The 18,471-nt window shown below is 47.6% G+C and overlaps 1 long non-coding RNA gene across 1 annotated transcript in view; it reads left to right on the top strand.

Moving 5' to 3' along the window:
- Window positions 1-8,535: 8,535 nt before the first annotated feature.
- Window positions 8,536-18,471, top strand: part of LOC131422327 (uncharacterized) — a 97,189-nt gene continuing 87,253 nt past the window's right edge. The window contains exon 1 of the long non-coding RNA XR_009224069.1: window positions 8,536-8,628. This is a non-coding gene — a long non-coding RNA (uncharacterized LOC131422327). The remainder of the gene's footprint in view (window positions 8,629-18,471) is intronic.

The raw sequence follows: 18,471 nt of genomic DNA on the forward strand, positions 1-18,471 counted from the left end.
TTAGTTTAAAGCTAAAATGATAATTTTGTCTCTAGGCACTATCTAGCTACAGCCCATAAATTCGGATATGTTGTATTTCTTCTGTCTTCATTAACCTTCAAGTAGTTTTCAGTTTTCTTTGGAATTTCTTCTTTGACCCTGGAGTTATTTAGAAGTGTTTACTTTCCAAATATTGATGGTTTTCCTAATTTCTTTATTTGTGGATTTCCAATTTCATTCTGTTGTGGTTAGAGAACATGCTTTAATTTCAGTCCTTTTAAATGTATTGAGACTTTCTTTTTTCGCCTAGCATATGGTCTGTCCTGGAGAATGTTCCCTGTGTGTTCTAAAAGGATGTGTATTCTGCTGTTGTTTGGGTGAAGTGTTCTAGAGATGTCACGTCAAGTTGGTTGATAGTTTCTGGGTTAATCTATATTGTTTGCTCCTACTATTATGCACCACCCAGGCAGCTTTAATGTTCATTATTAGCCTCTCATTGTTTTCAACAGACACCCCGGGAGGAAAGGCTGTTTGCTCTGGGTGATATCTGCATCAGGTCAGAAAAATAGAGCCTTGTTAATGGGGTCTTGCAGGGCTCCACCAGACAGATGAAATGCGAGTTCTCTGGGAGTGGGGCTTTGCAGTTGTTCCAATCCTTTTCTGCCTCCCCCGTGGCTGCCAGATTGCTGATTTCCACTGAAATTGTGAGCTGTTGGTGTTGAGGGCTCCTGCAGAGCTGAGGAGTGGTGGATGGGAATAGGTCAGATTAAAATGCGACCAAGCTTGCTGTTCTGACTGCGAGTCAGCTGCTTTCCTGGAGTAAACCTCCCCCAGGTTGCTTGAAGTCTTTGTTTCTTTGTCAGAGTTTTGAAAAGTGGATTCTGACAGTTTCCCCGTGTTTTTGTTGCTCCACTATTTTCACTGACGTTGGTCAATCCATGTCCTTTGAATGTAGTTACTGACGTGGTCGGATCACATCTGCCGTTTTGCTCTTTGTTTCTTTATGTCATTTTTCTCTTTCTGCTCTTCCTTTGAGGCCCTCTTTTGTGGTTAATGGGTATTTTTCTAGCGGACCTTTTAAATTCCTTTGTTGGGTGTTTTACTATATTTTGTTTGTTTTTTTAGTAGTTGCTCTTGGGATTAAAATATGTGTCCTAATTTATCACAATCTACTTCAGGTTAATAGTGACCTAATCCTGAGGAAATTAACTTTGTTCCAACATTGCTGCATTTCCTCCTCTCGCGTTTGTGTGGTTGTTGTGATATATACCACATCTTTATACATTTTAAGTCCGACAAAGCAATTTAGGATTATTATTTTATGCATTTGTCTTTTTAATCTTTTAAGGGATGAAGATAGTCAAAATATATTTGTACAGTGTTTTATATTTACCTTTATAATTACTCTCACTGATGTTCTTCATTTTTTCTTGTCACTGTTAGTGACCATCTGCTGTCATTTCCCTTTAGCCTGAAGGACATCTTAAGACAGGTCTGCTAGCAGTGACTTCTCTCAGTCTTTGGTTGGGAATGTCTTTATTCCATCTTCAATTTTTTTTAAGTATGTTTTTGTGGGATATAGAAGTAATGCTTGGTTGACAATTTCTGTCTTTCAGCACTTTCAATATGTCATTCTACTGGTTTCTGGTCTCCACAGTTTCAGAAGAGAAGTGAGCCGTTAATCTGATAGTTGTTGCCTTGTACTTTATGAGTCCATTTTCAGTACAGGTCTCACTTTCTTATTTCTTTGCATGTCTTGCATTTTTTTTGTTAAAAACTGGAATTTTTGATGATATAACAACTCTGGATTGTGGTATTTTCCCCCCTGGGTTTTTTTTTTTCTTTTCAATTTTTGGGGGCTTAAGCTATAGCCTCAGCCTCCTCTGCTATGCATGGCTGCTGATGTCTTTGCTCAGGTTTCCTTTTTGTCTCCGTCCCTTTAATTTTTTTAGCCTGGCCGCTTGAGGGTTGCCCCCTGTCTGCATACTTTTGTGGTCAGGCAATGATTTGGGCAGAGGTTGTGCTCAAACACCTTGAGCTTCTAAGGTTTCTACCCTCTACCTTTGGTTCTGTGGGTAGGTTGGAACCACATCAAAATTCAGCCTGTTTTCCAGTCTCCTCATCTTTGCTTTCCACTGGTGCTCAGGTCTCCTCTGTCCATCCGTTCTGTTTCCCAGTTGGTGTGGGTGTGTGCAGAGCCTTCTGTGGCTCTCTCCTTTCTAGGATCTTCCCATCAAATTGCTGGCTGGTCTGCCTCTCCTCTTGCCCCAATCAGGATTGCAATCAGGCTGCTCAAGTTGTGCATTTTCCCTGTTTGTTTCCTACTAGTTTGCCGCTGGGCCTGAGTTTGCAGCCTCCAGTTTCAGCATCCAATGTAAGTCTGTGCTTTCTGGCAACAAAGCTGAAGGTTTTCATGGCCAGCCCTGCCCTGTTCAAACTTCTGTGCTAACTGAGCTGGGGGGGATGAACAGCACAAGACAGGAAGTCTGGAGACTGCAGCTGTTGTTACCTGTAGTTCTCGCAGTCTTCTGTGAATAATTTCTCAGTTTATTTGTCTTTTATTGATTTCTCAGGCCGTGAAGTGGTGTTTTTTAAATAATTTTGTCCATTTTTGTAGTTCTTTTTTGGTGAGAGCTTCACTAACTTCTTCACTCCACCGTAGTTGGAAGTGCTGTGCTGGCACATTATTATAACACACATTACTGAATGCCGACTCTGTGTCAGGTGTTGTTCGAAGCCTTTTCCCATACTAGCAGATTTAATAACACAGTAGGTGCTCACCAAGTATTTGTTGAATGTTGAATCAACAGCTACCACAAACAATGAGAGAAAGCATAGAGTGCTGGGCATCCTCTGTGGACTCGCTTCTTTTCTATGTTTCCTGCCGTGTGGTCAGGGGCTGGCTCCTGCCTCCCCAGTGGGTCGTCTCTGTGGACCCAAACCGTTCCCAAAGGCCAGGGAACTGAGCTTTTTGACTCACACAGGGGTGCATGTGTATATGTTCCCTGTGAATGTGAGGAGAAAAAATATCACAGGGCAAAAGGAGGGATATGTCACTTTGGGATGACTTGATTAAACAAGTTACCAACAAGTCAAGTTTAAAGGAAATACTTAGCTAGCTTTCTTCCAGAAATGCTGGAATTAAAAAGGATTATTTTCCTTTTTTTTTGCACAGGAAGTGTCACCCTGAGCTAACACATGTGCCAGTCTTCCTCTATTTCGTATGTGGGTCGCCACCCCAGCATGGCCACTGACAAGTGGTGTAGGTCTGCGCCAGAGAACTGATCCCAGGCCACCAAAGCAGAGCACACCAAAATTAACCACTGGGAAGTAGACCACTGGACCGCCCCCCGCCCCCCAAAATTCTTCATCTTTGTTCACTATTAGTGGTCAGCTGGCGTTTTCCTCAGGAGTAGATTTACGTGTAGTCTCTGAGATTGACTCCGGAGGCCTGTGATGAACTGTAAACAGCTAAGAGACAGTGGGGGCTCATGTGGGTGACCATAGAATTTGTCGTCCAGTTTGTTCGAGAGTGAACGTTGGGACATCAGGTGTAAACTAGGCCTATCCCAGGCCACACGGGAAGGTGCTCACTCTGGGTTTTATGTGAAGGGGGTTGATTCTAAAGCCAGGCTGCCTTTGATTGGCTTCAGGCCCACCTAATCCTCAGTTTCCTCACGCGGCCAGTGAAGGTGAGGATTGATAACGTCACATGTCGGTGAAACACCCCACAAAGCCGCTGGGCTGTGAATGCGTCACCTTCCCTGTAGCTGTGGTATGAATGCTTCTTCATGGCAGGGGTTTGAGAGTGTCACAGTGCAGCATCAGGCTCACGAGTGTGCATTCTGGAACCAGACAGCCTCCACTTATTCGCTGTGTGACTGTGTCGGGAAAGTTATTTAATCTCTAGGAGCCTCGATTTTCTCCTCTACCGGATACTCCTCCTGCTACCACCAGTAATGATAGTGAGTATACTCCGTCGCTCTTACATGTTAAGTCAGGTTCTATTCACTGTAGGGGCTTTAGCTCTATTAACTCATTTAGTCCTCATAACAACCCAATAAGAGAGATATTATTCTCAGCTCCAATTCACATAGAGGGAAACAGACACAGAGAGGTCAAGCAGTGCATCTCAGGTCGCACAGCTGGTCAGAGTCTACCAGCTGTAGACCCCATGGTCTTTCCAAGATTCAAACTAAGGTAATCTTCAATTTAACTGCTCTGTGAGACTGTGTCTTCGTGAACGGGGAGGATCTGATACCTAGACCCTTGGGTGAGTATGAAGATGAAATGGGACAGTACATCTCAAACACTTAGCACATAGGAAACGTTCCTTAAGTGTTTGCTGCAGTGTTAATAGCGTGTGTTCTTGGAGTGGGTGAACAAGCTGCCATTTGTTGCTGGAAAAACTGGACGTCCCAGGTCAGTGAATGCTTTATGGGAACTCTTTTTCAGATTTCACCTGCCGCCTGTGGCCATGGATTCACACTGCTGTCCTCTAAAACCAAGGATGGGACGAAAGTTTGGGGGATGGGACTCAACAGAGATTCCCAGCTTGGCTTTCACAGGGGCCGGGAAGAGAAAAGGGAAGTCTCCCCTTGGCTTTCTCTGCTGTGATTGGCTGAGGAAGCTCCCTCTCACTTTCAAGAATCTGATGACATAAACCAAACCATAACAACAACAAGGATGGAGTCTTGAAAGGCATGTTGTTTGAAACCATCTGGGCTAGATTATTTTTCAGCCCATTTGGTAAAGGTCATTTGCTGCTAAGCAGGGGTGTTATTTTTTGGCCCCAGAGTGATGACCCTTGTTTCCTCGCTTGAGATAGCCTGAGACACTCTACAGTGCCTAGAATGTGGTCTGGGGAAGAAATTCAATGAAAGCCTTAAGATGGAGGCTTTATTCCAATTATTTGAAACTGGATTGTAAAAATGTTAGAAATTATTTATGATATTTTAACAAATAGACATTAGTCAATGAATAGTATGAGGACAATAAGAAGCATTTTTTAAAATAAAGTGGAATTACCCAGAAGTACATACTGGACAAATCTTTCTTGTCATTTTTTTCGTGTTCCCTCATTTGTATGCAAGTATCTTTTTAAATAATTTTGATCACAGTGTATATTTTGTGTTCTGCCTTCTTTCAATTAATTTTATATCAGAATTCTTTTACAGTTAGTATTGAAGTCTTGATTGGCTGTATGATGCCACATTACGTTTCTTTTTACCTTTTGTTAGGAACGATTGTAGACATACACAGAAGTGGCTGGAATAGGATAATGCACCCCGTGGGCCGTCGCCAGCTTCTGCCGTCATCAGCACATGACGGTCTTGTTTTACTTATTTCCCCCACCTTCCCCCTCGGCAAATTGGGAACAATCATCAGATTATTGATTTCATTTATGAATATTTCAATCCGTATCTAAAAAATAAGGACCCCAAAAAAAGTAAATACATCATCAAACCTAGAAATAATTAACAATATAATCCCTGAATATCAAATATGTAGTCAGTATTCAAACTGCCTTTTGTCTCCGAACTGTCAATAGATTTTTATTTTAAATTTAAAAATTTATTTGAATCAAGGGCCAGAGAAAGTCTAGGCATGGCAACTGGTTGATAAGACTTTTATAGTCTTTTAAGTCTGTTTTAACCTTTTCTCCTTGATATTTATTTAATGAAGTCACGTTGTTTATTCTACAGAATTTTCCAGTCTGCAATTTGTTGAATGCATCCCTGTGGTGCCGTTTGACATGATCCTCTGTCCTCTGTATTTCCTGCCAATTGGTAGTTGGACCTAGAGCCAGATTCCCTTTCGATGTTATGTATTTACTGCTTCCCAGGCCCTTAGGGGTCTATGCAGATAGTAATGGGGGATGTGGATCAGTTTTCAGTATTTTAAAGTACTTCATATTTTCAGCTACTAATATAAGCTAACAACATCGTCCATTTTCTTTGATTTTGCCTAGAATCACATCATCTCATTGAGATAAACCAGATATTTCATGCAGGTAAAAAGTTCTGTCTGGAAATTATATCATTCACTGATGAATATGAATGGGCAAGTGTATTATTATAACAGTCATAATGCCATTTATTTGGTAGATGAGATCTTTTGAAAGATGGGGATCATAGGAGAAAGTAGGGGATCCTTAGTAAGGAGTATGTTGAGAACCAATGCATTCGCAGACCTTCTCCTGAACTCTAGCCTCCATTGTAAATATTCAGAAGGTCATCGTTTAAAACCTGCAAGAGGCGTTCCCTACATAGACCATCTGGCTTCCTCGGTAAGATTGTAAAGAACAATAAGTTTCTTTGGAGTGACTTCTAAACATCTTTCCCCCTTACTTGCTTATTTAAAAATTAAAATTTTCTATTATGAATAGATACCATGTTTGCATAATTCAGAATCCTAGAGGCGCAGTAGAACATATGATGAAGACTCTGCTTTCCACCTCTGTCCTCCCAGCACCATGGTTTCTCTGCCTGTAGACAACCTGTGTTAACAGTTTCCAGTTCATCCTTCCGAAGAGATTTAATGCATGTGCAAGCAAATGCATCTGTGTATTCTTTTTACCTCCTTTTATTCTAAGTGCTGTCCTATAATATAGATCCTGTTCTTCACCTTACTGAGAAATCTAGTGGCTATTGCAGGAAGTGGCTATTGCTTTTACTTTTCTGAAGAATTCAAACGGTGTGAAATGACACGTGAAGGGCTTTCTTTAAAGACTAAGGATGCTTTCCCATAACCCAGTGTGTCATGGAGGCAATGTGCTGCAGTGGGTTGGAGCTGGGGATGGCGCCTCACTCTGCCACTAACTTATGTACCTTGAGTAAGTCGTTCCAATCTCACTGCGTAACAACGTGAGGATGGGGCAGTGATCTCTAGTGTTAGAAATGCTCTGACTCTCCGTCAGTGTACTGACCCCGGTTGTGTTCATTTGAGCGAGGGGAGACAAGTGTGTTTTAGAGCTCTCACCTGTCCCACTGCCTCTGGATAGACCTCAGGAGACACAGGTGTACAAGTCTCCTGTGGCAGAGCCCCCTCTCTCGTCCTGACAGACGGTGAAGGAGGTGAATTGACCTGTTGGAGATTGATGGAGGGTGGGGGGACCACTTTCTTCCCATTGGGCCTGAGGTGGCCCATTTGATTGAGCCACATGTGATTTGTGAAGCTGTTGGAATTTCCCGGAGCAAATCAGTAGGATGGCTCAAGAGAGCTGTGTTGGGCAGACCTTGCTGACTCTTTTCTGTTCTCTGCTCTCTGTGGTTCTTGGGAAATCTCAGGTATTTATAAACGTGACAGCGCACACCAGGCAGCCTCATCAAGGCCTCCCTTTGCCGTGAAGTCACTGAGCCGGGCTGCGTGTGTAGACGGCTTTTTCTCTTGTACTGAGAGAAGCCTGTTTGCTGACACTTCCTCCAAGAGGTGGGGCTTTCAGAGTCCAGGCTCCTTGGTAACCCTGATCGTCTCCAAAAAAGTGATAATCCCAGGGAAAGCCACCTCGACTAAATTTTTCACATTTCATTGTCTGGCTGGGCTGCTTTGTAGGAAAAGGCCAGGGTGGTGTTTAGGAACTCTTTCCAGAGGGGACTTGGCCTTGAGGGCAGCCTAGTGACAGGTCCAAGGAATGGGGTTGCTGAGCCTTTCACAGGAGGTGCTGGCCCCTCATGGAATTCCTGAGAGGCAGAACGAGGGCCCAGAGGGGAAGCAGAGGGAAAGTACAGGTGGCCCAGCCTGTTGCAGCAGGTCTGCACCCCAGCATGCCTGGAGGTGTGCCTGCACTGGCTGGGAATATTGGAGAAGGAAACCCAGTGGCAGTTGGGTGAGCAGTTGGACTAGGACCACTTTCCAGACCCCCTTCCAGTCCTGACATTCTCAGATTCCCCGAACCTGTAGAACTGATTTCATTGGTGGTGATATTCTTTAGTCTTCAGCCTGGGAAACAGCTATTACGGACAATGTGGAAGGAAGGTGGTGGAAAATGAACTTTACAGGTGAGTTCCCACAAGGACTACCCCTCCCCAAGTTGTGTTGAGCATTAAACATCTCTGGAGTGATTACTGTGTGATAGAGCTACAGAGCAGTACCAAGCAAGGTTCCTCATGCCTGAGAGGAGCAGTGAGCGCTCCCCGGAGAGCTGTGGAGAGTGTTGTTCCATCTCAGGGGGAGCTCCGTGCATCAGCCTGGTGGGAAGGAGGGCACATGAGCATTGATTGGGATGCCTGGACCTTCTTTGGATTCCTTCTTTATTTTTAGTCAAATTGATTAACTTCAAAAATTCCTCTGTTTCAGTTCTATTTCTGTTGGTCTTTAAAAAAATTTCCCTCTAGTTCCTCACGTTATGCTGGTGGGTCTAAACACCAGTCTCAACTCTGGCAGCATATTAAAATCACCAAGCGATTTAGTTTGTTTTGTGTTACTTTCCCACCTGGGTCTAACTCTGCCTTCTATTTGACCTTGAGAGTTTCCCTGATAGTTATTGTGTGTGTGTGGGGGGCACCAGTTAGGGGTGACAGAGGAGAGGCCAGAACCCGACAGTGCTTACCATGACCATGTGTCTTGCTTCTCCCCAGATTGCCCTCAGCCATTAGTGGAAGTCACAAAGTCCATAGAAGGCAGGACCTCAATGGACAGGTGGTCCAGGTAAGAGGCGTGGGCTGAGAGCCACTCATTCTGCCACCTGGGGCAGTTTTGAAAGGGGAAAATTTGGGTGGGATGATGGCAAATTTGTTAGAGGGATTTTCTGAATTAATAAGATGTTTTATAAAAATTACCGGCCTGCTATAGGCCGGGATGTATGGTAGATCATGGAGTATGAAGTTTTGATCATGTTTGGGGAGATGACACTCTAATGAGAAAGACAGGTTAGAAAACTAGCTGTACCTGAGTGTGTATCAGCACTGTGTGTGTTCCAGGCTGCCTTTATCTTGCTCACCATTTATTCCCACCCCAAGGGCAGTGCCTGGCACATGGTAGATAGCTATATTCAATACTTAAATACATAAATCAATGTATATAGAAAGTGGTATAAGAGTACCAAAAGGCGAATTGTTAGGTCATAGGGTTTGAATGGAAGGGACAGAAGGCATCATGGAGGAGGTGGCAGAGGAGTTTACCAGATAGACTGGGGATGGAGGGTAGGAAAGGTTTCATGGCAGAGGGGAGGAGGCAGGTGGAGACTTTAACTGCTGAGAGCAAGTGGCGTGGCTGGAGTTTGGTATGCTTACAGGGGAGTGCTGTGGCATAGGCTGGAAGACAGGTGGAGAGTGAGCGATGCAGGGTTTTCTAAGGCTGGGGGAGGAGGCGATGAAGGCCACTTGGGAAGGCGTGGGGCGAAGGGACAGGTGGAGAGACATGTAAAGAGGATTGACCAGATTTGGGGCTTGATAAGAGGTCCAGGGAGTGAGCTAGAAGGATGGAGTCTGACTCCACTGGCAATTGAGTGGCTGCTGATGTTCTCAACCCAGATGGGGGAGTCCTGGAGGAGAGGCAGGCTTGGGTTGAGTGGGAGAGAGAAGCGAGGAGGAGGTAGAAAGTGAATTTGCTTTTAAGTTTGCAGTATAGTGCTTCTTGCACAGACTTGAAAGCCCCATGGATGCGAATTCAAGTCCCTGCTTCCCCACATATTAACTGGATGACTTTGGGCAAGTTACCAACCTTCTCTGAGATTCGATTTCTTAGTAGGTGTTCTTGGTTATTGATTTAGCACAGTGCCTGGCATAATGAGTGTGCAGTTAATGGTGCTTTTCATTAGGCAGTTAGAAAAGCAGGTCTGGAACTCAGTAGAGTTGTTGGGAGTGGAGATAACAGTGCAGAGGTGACAGGGAAAGCCTTGGAAATGTATGCAGCCTCCCAGGGGAGTGTGAAGAGGAGGAGAGAAGAGGGCAGAAGACAGACCTTGGAGAAGGATTCCAACACTGAAGGGTAAGGAGACGGGCTGAGCTCGGGAGCAAGATTGGAAGCTATTGGAGAGGCAGAAGAGAGGGATGGGGAAGAGAAAGGCTTGTGGAGGAGGGAGTGGTTCCTCAGGGATGGAGTGGGATGAAGGAGCTCTTGGGTCTTCTCCTCGGGACATCTGGCCCTTTCCTTTAGCAAGAGCCACATCAGTGGAGGGGCAGGCAGAAACCAGGCTGCAGTGGAGTGAGAAAGAATAAGAAGTGGAGGCCGTGTGGAGCCTGCCTGGACCCGGCCTCCTCGGGGCTGAGGAGCAGTAGGGAATGCTCCCGTGCTTTGGGTCCCTTGAGCGGGACACTGTGAGTCCAAGGATTTCTTCTCATCAGCCTTCCCTCTGTTCGTCTGATACCTCACCTGTGGTCAGGACCATAGTGTGTTCCTAATGGATAAAGAAGTCTATTCTGGTGGATGGGGCACAGCTGGGCAAACAGGTAGTGGACCTTACACCCCCTTGGGATGGTGCAGTATGGAGCTGTGAGCGGTGGGGCTCTCATGGGCTAGAACCAACTGCCTTCATTTGACTCTTACCTCTCTTATCACTTCCTGGGGCCACTGTTCTGTTTGTCCCTTCCCAGTGCCCTCACCCCTGGCTCCCATGGAAAGGAACTGATAAAGGATTGGGTGGAGGATTAGAGCCACCCCTCAGCAGAGGAGCTGTGAGCCTTTCTCTCAGCAGAGACAGGAAACCGTGTGAGGCTTTCAAAGAGAAAACAAGTGTCCCCTAAAAGGAGCTTGATGTTCACTGATTTGAGAAGAATGTGATTAGTGCAGGGAGGAATGATTGAGAAACTTTCTGAAGCTTGTATATTTAACCTTTTTGTGTCTGATATTTGTCTGAAGGGGGGGCCATTCAAAATAAGATTGGATCTTGTGTAAATCCTCAGTAATCCTACCAGCACATGAAATCACCTTTGTTCATTGTCTAGTGTGTTCTTCCAGTCCTCGTTCAGATGTGCACATCATTTATACTGTAATCACAGCGTAAGTGTGGTTTTATATGCTTGTTTTATCATTTCCATTTCCATGAAACTTTTTTCCATGTTGGTACAACTTTCACAGTTACAGTTTTTAAAATTTGTATGACAGAGCATCCATTTAATTTACCATAAATAATTACTCTTTTAGTTATTTTATTAAATAATTACTTAAGCATTACCCTGTTTTCAGGTGATATACTTTTTTGGGGGGCTGGGTGCAGTGGCCGTTGGAGATATTATGACATTTATCTCGTGTGCATACGTAACTTTTTCTTTCATTTGGATTATTGCTCTAGGATAAATCCCAAGAGTGTGTCAAAGGATTAGGATATTTTTATTGTTGTCGGAGTGTATTGTTAAATTTCTTTCCAGCAGTTTTACCAGTTTACACTGCAGCAGCAATGGATAGAAGTACAGCTTGAATCATATCCCCACTAGCAATGAGTATTGGCAATTTCAGTGTGCTAATTTCATCACTATGTCAGTTTTTTTCTTTTCTCAATTATTTTATTGAGGTCGTATTGGGTTATAACATGGTGTAAATTTCAGGCATATTTTATTACATCTCAGTTTCTATATGCGCTGCATCGTGTTCACCACTAATAGTCTAGTTTTTATCTGTTGCCATACATTTGTGCACCTTTCCTCCTTTTGCCCTCTCCCCACCCCCTCCCCCTCTGGCAACCACTGGTCTGTTCTCCTTCTCCATGTATTTATCTTCCACACATGAGTGAAATCATACAGAGTTTGTCTTTCTCTGTCTGGCTTATTTCGCTTAGCATAATAACCTCAGGGCCCATCCATGTTGTCACAAATGGCACGATTTTCTCTTTTTTATGGCTGAATAGTATTCCATTATCTATATATATAGCACATCTTCTCTATCCATTCATCCATTGATGGGCACTTGGGTTGCTTCCACATCTTGGTTATTGTGAATAGTGCTGTGATGAACATAGGGATGCATAAATCTATTTGAATTGGTTGATTTCATGTTCTTTGGATAAATACCCAGCTGGATCATATGGTATTTCTATTTTTAATTTTTTGAGAAATCTCCATACTGTTTTCCATAGTGGCTGCACCAGTTTGCATTCCCACGAGCAGTGTACGAGGGTTCCCTCTTCTCCACGTCCTCTCCAACATTTGTTATTTCTTGTCTTGTTAATTATAGCCATTCTGACGGGTGTGAGGTGATATCTCATTGTAGTTTTGATTTCCATTTCCCTAATAATTAGTGGTGTTGAACATCTTTTCATGTGCCTGTTGGCCCTCTGCATATCTTCTTTGGAAAAATGTCTGTTCATATCCTCTGCCCATTTTTTAATCGGCTGGCTTGGTTTTTTTGTTGTTGAGTTATATGAGTTCTTTATATATTTTGGAAATTGATTTCTTGTCAGATACATGATTTTCAGATATTTTCTCCCCATTGGTGGGTTGTCTTTTCATTTTGTTCATGGTTCCCTTTGACTTGCAGAAGCTTTTTAGTTGGATGTAGTCCCATTTGTTTATTTTTTCTTTTGTTTCCCTTGCCTGAGGAGACATGATATTCAAAAAGATACTGCTAAGACTGATGTCAGAGAGTGTACTGCCTGTATTTTCTTCTAAGAGTTTTATGGTTTCAGGTCTTACATTCAAGGCTTTAATCCATTTTGAGTTAATTTTTGTGTGTGGTGTAAGATAATGGTCTGCTTTCATTCTTTTGCACATGGCTGCCCAGTTTTCCCAACACCTTTCATTTATTTATTTATTTATTTATTTATTTATTTATTTATTTATTTATTTATTTTTGTGAGTCAGACCAGCCCTGAGCTAACATCCGATGCCAATCCTCCTCTTTTTGCTGAGGAAGATCGGCCCTGGGCTACCATCCATGCCCATCTTCCTCTACTTTATATGGGACGCCGCCACAGCGTGGCTTGACAAGCAGTGCGTCGGTGCGTGCCTGGGATCCAAACTCCGGGCCACCGCAGCGGAGCACGCGCACTTAACCGCTGCGCCACCGAGCCGGCCTGGAACACCTTTTATTGAAGAGACTTTCTTTTCTCTATTATATGTTGTTGGCTCCTTTGTCAAAGGTTAGAGGTCTATAGATGTGTGGTTTTTTATCTGTGCTTTCAATTCTATTCCCTTGATTTGTGTGTCTCTTTTTCTGCTGGTACCATGCTGTTTTGATTACTGTAGCTTTGTAGTATATTTTGAAGTCAGGGATTGTGATACCTCCAGCTTCGTTCTTTTGTTCTTTTTTTTTCTCATGATTGCTTTGGCTATTTGGGGTCTTTTGTTGTTCCTTATATTTTAGGATTCTTCGTTCTATTTCCATGAAGAATGTAATTGGGATTCTGTCTCCATCCTGGTGACCTGGGGAAGCTTGGCCTCCTGCCTGTGCCCTCGAAGAAAGCCTCCCCCTCACTCCTGCCACCACCTCCAGCCAGTCGGGAACCAGGGGCCAGGTGATCCTCACCTGCACATGTGTCCCCACCTTGGGGCTGGAGCTGACCCTGTTAGCTTCACACCATCTCTCCCCAACCATGCGACCACCCAGAACCTGAGTTTCCTGGCTGGCAGACCTGCAGAAAGCCCTCCAGGGGACCCTCAGCTGGAGCTGCAGCCCGCTCTCCTCCACCCACACCCTCATGCCTGTTGGACTGCGCCACCCACCAAGGAGAATCAGGGCATTGTTGGGTCCACTCATCCTGCCTGCACTGGCTTGCCCACGTCCTCCTCATCCCCAGCCCACCCGTGGTACCCCACAGACAGGCAGAGTCACCAGGAATTCCCAAAGCTCTTTATGTGGAACCAGGAAAGTCGATCCAGGGCTGGGAGAGGAAGGGCAGTGGGGGTGGCAGGAGGGGAGAGCAGCCCAGGCCCCAGAGGCAGAAGCTCCGTCCATGTCCTGCAGGAAAGAGGGTTCTGGTGGTACCGCCCTGGGGCTGCTGTGGAGCTCTGGTGTCCCCCGCCCTAGAAAGGAGGGAGGGTGGGTGAGTCCAGGACAGGGGGAGGTGGGAGGGACAGACATGGGGCTCTCAGGGCTGCTGGGTGGGGGCAGATGTCGGGTTCCCAAGGGAGTCAGGTGCAAAGCTCTCAGGGGTGCTGCGTGGGGGCAGGATCCCACTTCCACCAGGTGCATCGGTATGGTAGGCGACAGGCCCTGGCCTGTTGTTCCTGAGATACACAGACATTTAGAGAAAAGAAGGGAGTTCCTAAATGCCCCGGGAATGATGTTCGGGGACAGACATCGCAAGTGAGGATCCAGTCCCAGAGGGGATCTCAGAGCAGACAAATCAGACAGAGGTCCCTCCTGTCGGCAGCTTGGGGGTCCCCGGTGCTCTTGACATCCCACTGAACCCAGGACTCTTGTTTGCTTTAAGGGTCACTTACCCTAATCACCTTCAGGAATGCAGCTTTCTGTAGAAACCAAGGAGAATTCAGGAGTGAGAAGATGCCCTGGACAAGGACACAGACCTCATCACTGCCGCAGCTCAGACACCGACAGTGAAGACCCAGAGTGGGGCCCTGACACCCCTGTGCCGTGTCCCAGTGCTGATGTCTCCCCCATGGAAGGGATGGGCGAGGAAGCGGGAGGGTCATGGGGGACACGGAGGGACACAAGAGACACAGTGTGACATGAGGAACCTGGAGGAAACACAGGGAGGCACACTGGGGACAGAGGGGAATGCAGAGTGCACCCAGGGAACATGGGCAGAATTGTCCGCTTACCCAACTGGAGGGGCATGAAGCTGTTCTGTGGCAATCCCTATGCTGCAGAAATTTCTTCAGGGCTTCCAGGTTCAAGTCGGGATTTCTGCCTGCAGGTGAGGTGACCAGGTTAGCCTGGGCTGTCAGGAATCAGACTCTAGGAGGAGGTGGCCCCTCCCAGCACTTGGGGGGCTTTGCCCTGGAGCAGTAGAAGCCAGGAGTGGAGGGCTTAGCCTGAAGGTGGGTGCAAAACAGGCACAGAGTAGAGAAGCCACCACCCAGCCGACAGGTCCCCAGGAAGGGGGATAGCCATGGGGATACTCAGAGCCACTGAAAGCCCCTGGGGTCCCAGGCCCACTCCCAAAGCCGACCTGCAGAGTCACACCCCTGACCTGGAAGAACCTCGTGAACTGGAGGAACCGTGCTGCCCTCTGGCCAGAGAAATCTTGCACTTCCCCCCACCCTGAAGGGTAACTGCCCCGAGAAGGCCTCTCTCAGCAACAGCACACTCCCCCACGCTGACCTGGCCCCACCACCAGGCCCCAGGAAGTCACACTTTATAGCTGTGGCCCCATCCCCCTTGTGAGTGGTCAGGTCACTGAGGGAGCCAGGACTGGCCGCCCCAGGACAGCAAACCATGCCAGGCCCAGAAAGACAGCCACAGGGAGTTCATATTTCTCAGATCCAGGGCTAAGACCAGTTCTACTGGCTTCTGGAAGCGGAGACTGTGGGGCTGGGTCAGGAGAGGCGGATCTCAGAGGACCCAGACAGCAGCCTGTTACCCATGAGTTTTCCCATGCAGATCAGTTTCCCTTGAAGCTGGCCCTCGCAGTAAAAGATGTGGTAGTCCTTCACTGACAGCTCCCGGGTGTCCATATGCCTCTTGCCCCCATCTGTAGAGAGACGGATAGAAAATGGGTCTTGAGTGTCTTCATTCCTGGAGAAAATATTCGAGACCACATTAGGGAACATTTGGTGCCTCTCAGTTCCACCCTCGTGGCACTGGTCCCCCTCCCTGGAAAACAGGAGGCAGGAGAAGCCTGGCGCATTCGCCGGGGGGGGGGGGGTCAAGGGTCACACAAGTTGGCCTCGCCGGGTGGCCTGGAGGCGTGAAGCGGGGCTGGCACAGGTGGCGAGGGCTGTCTGGGTCCCCTGCTGGGCTGCCCGGGGCTGGAGCGAGGGCTCTGGACTGCTGCCGTGGACTCGCGGAGCTGGCAGGAGGCAGCGGAGGCCTATGCCGCGCCCGTGGACCGGTAGGTAGGAGAGAGGAAGGAGAATTGTGCCTTCCATTGTGTCTGTAACATTTCTTAAAAAACGACATCAATAAGGTGTGATCTGTTACATCTGAGCAAAAAGTAAATGGTTTCTGTTATCCTATTCTCCTTCTAATTATATTTAAAATAAATATGTAACTGGAACTGAGATGAAATAACACTAATGTAGTACATGCTATTTGCTGGAGTGCTCCCACCATCTGATGGACAGCTCATGATGGGTTGCTGATGTCACTGACCCCATCCAAAGGTCAGGATATGCTGTTTACCAGCTGTGGAGCTAGAGAGGGCTCGGTCATCAGCAGCAGAGCCAGAGTTACCTCGACCTACAAAGTTAGAGCCACATAGCACCAGATCCTGCTCCAGCTGTGGACTAGTGACAGCTCTGGCACCAGCTCCAGAGCTCAGTTGCAGCCAGCTCCAGAACTAGAGCTCCCTCCAGCTCCCACACTTGACCAGCTCCAGAGCAGCAGCCGTTCCCATCACTAGCTCCCGCACCAAATCTGTCAACAATGCAGAGCTAGAGTCAGTCTCAGGACCGGAGCCAATTCTAGAAGCAGGTCAGGCACCATCGCCTGAGACAGAACGAGCTCCAGCCCCAGATCAGGTCCAGCTCCTGGGCCAGTTGCACAGCCAGAGCTGGTGGGATCTCCAGCATCAGCCACAGCAGTGGCTCCAGCACTAGGGCAGCTGCAGCACCACCCACATCGCCAGCAACTAAGGCCCGGCCGGCTCCAGCCCCCACCCAGAGATGTCTTTTCCCTTTTCTATGTTTTATGATTACTTATGTTTTATGTGTTCCAATTTCGATTCAATAAAGTTTAATGTTTTCATCACTTAAAGCTGTACAATTGTGGGCCTGCCATTAACTACATCGTCTATGCTGTGTACCGTCACCGTTATCCTGTTCCAGATCATTGCATCACCCCACCAGAACCGCTATACCCATGAAGCAGCCATGCCCCAATATCCACTCCCCCACCCCTGACAAGCACTGATCTGCTTCCTGTCTCTGTGCATTTCCCTGTCCCTGATGTGGCTGTCCTGAGCACAGCCAACCCTCCTTTGCCCCCCTCCCATGCTGAAGACCCCTGAGGATGCCAATGTGTTCAATGCCATGAAACCGAAGCCTGAAGAAGCCCACGTCACCAAGAGGGTGAGGTCAGGCATGGAGCCAGCTCAACCCTGCCTCACATGAAGAGGAGGGACTCGATATTGCCAAGGGCACGTTCTCCCCAGTCCCTAGTGCTGTTCAGCCACAGGGCCACCCTCCCCAGGGTCTGGCTAGCTGGGGAGACGAGCACGTACAGACTAGAGTGACAAAAACCAGGTGGCCATCTTTTCTGTCCAACCCGCTGGCCCAGGCTAACCAGGAGCAGTTTCACCCCGAACCTCTCCTGCTGCAGGCCTGATGCCTGCCAGTCAGCAGGCTGTCCTGGCCTGCCGTGGACCACTGGCAGCCTTAGGTGCCTTCTGCCCTCTAGAGTCCAAAGGATTAGCTGACCTTTGCCAAGCAGTGCAGCCCATGGGCATGAAGCCCTGCCTGCCACTGAGGCACTGCCCTCTGTGCACCTCCCTCACACCTTCCCAGGTGCGGGTCACTGGCATGTGTGACTTCAGGTGTCCCAGAGTCCCCACTCACCCAGTGGGCGTGACGTCTACAAATGCAGCCCTTCCCTCCAGCCTCCAATCCTCCAGGCCCCAACACAGGCTTCAGGACCAGGGACAGCTCCTACTCCAAGTGCTGGGACACCTCAGGTGGGGCCAGGACCTCAGTGGCAGGGACATTGTCCAGTGCTCTGCGAGCACTTGGCTGGTTCCTCCAGCTCCAAGGTGGAGGATAGCAACATGAGTTTTGACCCAGAGTCCCCTGATGGCAAGGAAAAGAAGGTGACTGCCCTACCCATTCTCCCTGACAGCCCATTCCCAGTCCCTTCTTGCCCGGGACCAGTGTTCCCCAGCGACACCTACAAAGGGGCCAAGAAGCCCAGGAGCTGGATGCCGGCCTGGGGTGTCCTGCCGGGTCCAGAGACTCTGCTTATCATGCCATCCCCCACAGTTATGGAAATCAACCACCCCCGGGTCCCCGATGGTCTCTGGTTTCATCTTGGCCTCCAGCAGCACCTCTTCCTCCTCAGCCTCCACCACACCCGTGGTAGGTTTGGTCACACACAAGCGTTGTGTCTCAGGCTCTTCAACCATAGCTCCTCGCTGGCCCTCTCCATCCACACGGTGGGAGATGCTGCATCATCCCTGTCCACCTGGAATAAACAACAGCAACAGGACAGGATCATCTTGTTTAGCCCACTGGTGGGGCGTCCCCTTGGTCCCATCACTCAGAGGTCTCTGAGCACAGACCTGTTCTGAATGGCTACTTTGACAAGAAGCCCTCTCTGGGCCCTCCAGGCAGCATGCCCAGCCCTGGCAGGAGGTAGGCGACCGCCACAGTGCCCACTGTACATGGGAGGAAATGGAGGCAGCCTTCTCATCCTGTTGGTTCTTGGGGATCTGGGCTTGAGTGGAGGTGGATAAGGTGCCCACACCAAGCTCCCTCCAAATCTAGGATCTAACCGCCTGAGGCT

Source organism: Diceros bicornis, chromosome 26 (assembly GCF_020826845.1).
Source record: "Diceros bicornis minor isolate mBicDic1 chromosome 26, mDicBic1.mat.cur, whole genome shotgun sequence".
Lineage (NCBI taxonomy): Eukaryota > Metazoa > Chordata > Mammalia > Perissodactyla > Rhinocerotidae > Diceros > Diceros bicornis.